Genomic DNA, 5035 nt, shown 5'->3' with positions numbered 1-5035 from the left:
TTAATGTATGTACAGAAACGATCTGTTCAGAGTATCAGTCTCAGCAGATTTATTCCTAGAATAGATCTCCTGCTCTAACAAGTAAGGATAATTGTGGTTTTTCCTCGTTGTACATAACAGAATTTATTTTCCATCAAAAAACATTTATTCTTCCCGGATACATATTTCAGAAAGCTATTATAATATAGAAAAAAAATAACTGAACAGTTTTGACAACTGTGTTGTACTTTAATAGAAAGATAAAAAGTATCAGCAGGCTGTCTTTATGTTCCCCCATGATATTTCATTTTAAGGATTAATGCAATTTGGCATTAGGAGCATAAGGAAGATAGACAATATTAACACAAGATGAGAATCATCAGCGACGACTTTTTATGCAGCAGTTCTTACTTAAAGCACTTTTTATTAAATCTAAAAGTGCCGATATCTGAGACTTCTTTCTTGGGTTTCTTGTAAACATCTCAAGCAACAGTTAAATTATTACTCAGTACTAGAAATTGCAAAAAGACAGAGAAAATAATGTCTGAAAAAATTAGGGATTTTCACTTTGGCAAAGGCTTGGTAGCAGGTGTCTTAATGATCCATGTTGTCAGATGCATTCTTTGCTGGTTTTATTAATGGTCTGGAAAACTGAGTGAGCAGTGGAGTAAAAAAAATTTGCAGATGACACAAAATGGTTGAAGGTCAGTGAGGACTAGGGATGGCTATGAAATCTTGTAGAGGACTCTGGGAAAGCAAGATGAGATAGAAATATGAGAGCAAGCAGAATCATCTGTTTGGAATAAATACAAAATAATAAGATTTGGGGGGGGAAAGAAACAAAACCAGATGTCAGCTATTCTTAAAAATCACTCGGGAAAAAAAAAAAAAAAAAGTAGGTCATTATTGGTGACAGTGAAAATTCCTTCTTAAAATGCAGAGACATCCCAGAACCAAGTTGTGTGAGTGCTGCACAGCCCAGGATGGAAAACAGGCCCTGTAAATATTACAGCACTGGTATATCTAAAACACCCTCTTCATTCTTGGTTATTTTATTTTTTTTATGTAACTGAAAGTATTTTGCAGAAACAAAAAGGTCTAGAAATGGGACGCTGAAATTACTAGATAAAACTGTTCATGGGAAGAGAAACTGAAAAGATTGGAACTGTCACTTGGAGGTGAATTAAAGGAAAAACACTGGAGACAAGGTAAGGTTTTTACTTAAACTTATTCATTCTTCTCAAGAAGAATAAAAAGGAAATTAATTAAACCGAGCATTTAAAACAGATCAAAGAAGAATCTCCTCCACAACATGCAGTTAATGATGAGATCTGCTCACTAAAAGGTATAATTGAGCCCAGGAGTCATCCTGTGGGGAGGCTGCTCCACAAACTCCCACTTCTGCCCCAGTTTCCTCTTCTCTAGGAATTTTTGGTCCAGTATCTGACTGGTTATTGAACTGAGAGGAATCACTGCACTGCATTTGTGCTCCTTTGAATTACCCTGTGGGTTCATTTACAGCCACTCTGCAGGGAACTGTCGCAGGTGAACACAGGTGCCAACATGTTCTTCCTAAATCACTCCAGGTAGCTGATCCCGGAGATAATCAGCTAGAAGGCCCAAATTATTGTAACAACACTGGTTTTCACTTCCCTTCTCTGGGTTTGAGACTTCAAGGCTGTGGTTAATTAAGCCTCTCAACTACCCTCGTGTCCCAGAGCACAGAATGGCCTGAGTGAGAAAGAACCTTAAAAACCATCTTGTTCCAACCCCTCTGCCATGGGCAGGGACACCTTCCACTATCCCAGGTTGCTCAGAGCCCCATCCAGCCTGGCCCTGAACACTTCCAAGTGTTAAACACAAAATCAAGTTCAGTCCAATTTGTAGTGAATGAATGCAAATGGTAATAACTCCATAATCTGCCCTGACACCAGCCAGCCTCCCCAGAGGAGCCTCAGGAAAAGGACCCAGCCACAGAATGGACATTTGTTGGGTCCTTAATGTCAGGACTGAGTGGCACAAGAGATGCTTCTGCCGTTGCTTGACCTGCCAGATACTGAATAAATAATCAGAAGCATTCATGAGCATTTAGATTACTAAGAGAAAAAACAAACAAACAAACAAACAAACCTGAACTAAATCAGCAGGGATAACGTTAAAAATTATTGATTGCACTGCCAGTACTTAGGGGAGACCTTGGTTTCTTTCTTACAGTCTAATTTTGGTGGAGTGATGCATGGAGGGTCTCTCCCCGCAGCTGGCACTGCTCTCTGGAAGTACTTTGTCACTCCATCTTACATCTCCGTGCTACAAACACATCTCTGCCTTTCAGCACCACTTCCATCAATGGGAAGAGATTATCTGGGCCTTTTTGTTTTGTTTTGTTTTGTTTTTTTTAAATCCTTTGCAAAAACAGTTATGGAGTTTTTTTCCTGCAAGAAATGAAGAGATTTGACTCTGTGGTGGCACCAGAGACTGTCGGCCTTACCAGCACAGGCTGGCACATCCCACAGAGTTTACTTTGATGGTTCTCACCACTAGCATTTCTCAGTAATTCCACATTTGTAGGGATGCCCACTGAATTCTGTAGAGTTTATAAACTTTATGGGTATCCATGATTCTATGCTCAGTGATTTTTACCTCTAGAGCTCTTCAGAAGCAAGGGATATTGAAAAGATTTTTGCAATGTGCTCTCCCTCACTCTTTGCTTTCTTCTTCAGCCTTGTAAGAGACTGGCAACCCATCTGCTGGAGTGGAAGCTGCTCATATATTCCAAGGGGTCAGCAGAGCTGGTCAGATGGGGTGACCTCGAGGCCAGCAGGAGGTAATGATGAGATTAGCTGAGTCAGAGCAGCCAACCACAGCTCTATATATATCGTGGCTCCCCTTCAGAGGAGCTCACCTAATCAGATCTGTCCCCAGGAATATGTTTATCCTGTCTGGAGCCTGGCTTTTGAAGCAATATTTTTTTTTTTTTTTAGATCCCAGCTCCCTGTAAACCCAGGAGTGCTGAGATCCCAACAGCCCTTTTGATTTCCCTCATTAGGAGAACGCTGCAAAATTTAAGTCCCAACTCTAAACGCCCAGTTCTTCTCCAGACATGAAAAGCTGTGGTTTAGCCTCAGCCCTGCTGTCAGCAAGGAAAACTTCTTCCAGTTCTTTCTGCATATCTTCATGGATTTTATTCTCCACAGGCTTTGTTGAACTTGTCCCTTAGATTCGAGCATCTCTTCTGAATTGTTGAAATCCCTCCCTTGAGTGGGTGACAGAGGGTGTCTGCCCTGCAGGAGACCACAGAGCTGTGTGGTTTCTGACACCAGGAGAAATGCCACCAGGAGAAATTCCTGTGCTTCCCCTCAGTGCTGAAGGATGAGGCCAGTTCTCCTGAGCTTGTTATCTGCATCCCAAAAGTGTGGCATTGACCTCACTGATTTTTACGTTCCAGTGAACAACCCCTATAGCAGAATCAAAGCCCAGAGCGGCTCAAATCTTCCAGCTGATAACCACAAAATGCGAGGAGAAAGTCTGCTGGAATCAAATAGGAGGGAGACAAAACAATTCCTGTTTCCTGCCTCTGAGGTCCAACTCTCTCCTTGGCTGACTACATTTGAATCTTTCCCCAAAATTAACCTCCTGCAATGCCGTTCAGGTGACCTGCTCTGATGCTCTAAAGAGTGATGTGGAGAAATATGTGTGAATAGGTGGTTCTGGAGTCTTTCCTCCAAAATCTGTGTTTGTGGACCCCACCAGCACCTCAGGTGAGCTCTTTCCTCCTTCCCAGACAGCCCGTCCATCCCAGCTCTTCACAAGCTTCTCCCAGCAAATATCACGGTGCAGCAGTTTTGAGCCACAGCTGTTTATTTGCAAAACTAGAATCAACCTCCTTTTTTTGGGTTTTGAGAAGTGCCTTGAAGTCCCAGCACATGAGACAGTCAGGAGACCTGGCAAGGTTTACCCCCAAACCTGTGCAGGTATTTAAAGAGCAGTTTTTGGGGAAGCAGCTTTAACTGATAAGCTGAAAAATCTCTGCTGCGCTTCAGTAGCACAGAGGGAGCTGTACAATTATAATAAGCCAGGGAGGAAAAGTGCACCTCTCATCAGTAAAACCATGCCTGTTTGGCTGTGTGCTGCATTTGCAGCCTCACATTTGTCAGCTTTTCTTCCCTTTTGTTTTGCCAGGCTGTTACTGCGGCAGAGAAGTCAATAAACACAAGTTTCAAGCACTTTTCGCTTTGTGATCGTGCTGTAATGCTGCCATTAAATCATTTTTTTTTTTTTTTTTTTTCCCCATATGCTGGCTCTTCCAGAGGGATCTTTTAGCTTCTGTTAGACTCAGTTTTTACAGTGAGCCACATAAAGAGGGAGGACCACGAGGCCCCAGTTCCTAGAGGTGGCGGTGCTGTGAGTATTCCACACCTGAAGGGAATGGACAGCAGGTGGAAGATGACTGAGTTTGCCTCCTTCAGGACATCCCTGATGCCATTTTACACCCCTGCCCTCATTCTCTGTCCAAAGGATGATGGATAGTGTAGGAATCTTTCCCAGCTGCTGAGTTCCATTCCCTAACTCCGGCTGGCTGGACGGTATCAGCACAAGGAGGGCAGAGGAATTGTTTAGGGTGGGACGGAGCGTTACTAAGGGCAGTGGGAGGAAACAGAGCAGAGAAATGTCCAGGCTGACTATCAAGAAAAACATCCTAACCCTGAAGCCCAAAAGGGGCGTTTAATAATCTCCCAAAGGAAGCAGTGGGAACCGTTTATCAATGAGTCATTTCAAACTTTGAAGGACAAAGCCCTGAGTGTGGGGAATAGTCATGTGCTGGCAGGGCATGAAGGGTCTTTCCTACTCCTCCTTGTTGTGACTCCCTGCCCTCACCCTTCTGAAGGAAACACAGCCTGAAAAACACAGTGCAACCTGTAGTTTCCTGACATACACACACACACAAAAAGAAAAACAACATCCTTTGAGATTGGGAACCCGGGAAATGTTTTTTAAATTAGGTTTAATAACATGACAGATGATAACAAGTTTTAGAGTAATTTCCTTTTTCTTTTCT

Source organism: Empidonax traillii, unplaced genomic scaffold (assembly GCF_003031625.1).
Source record: "Empidonax traillii isolate 1590-97213 ecotype Southwest subspecies unplaced genomic scaffold, ASM303162v1 scaffold1099:size633499, whole genome shotgun sequence".
NCBI classification, from domain to species: domain Eukaryota; kingdom Metazoa; phylum Chordata; class Aves; order Passeriformes; family Tyrannidae; genus Empidonax; species Empidonax traillii.
Note: the sequence above shows the minus strand (reverse complement) of the source record.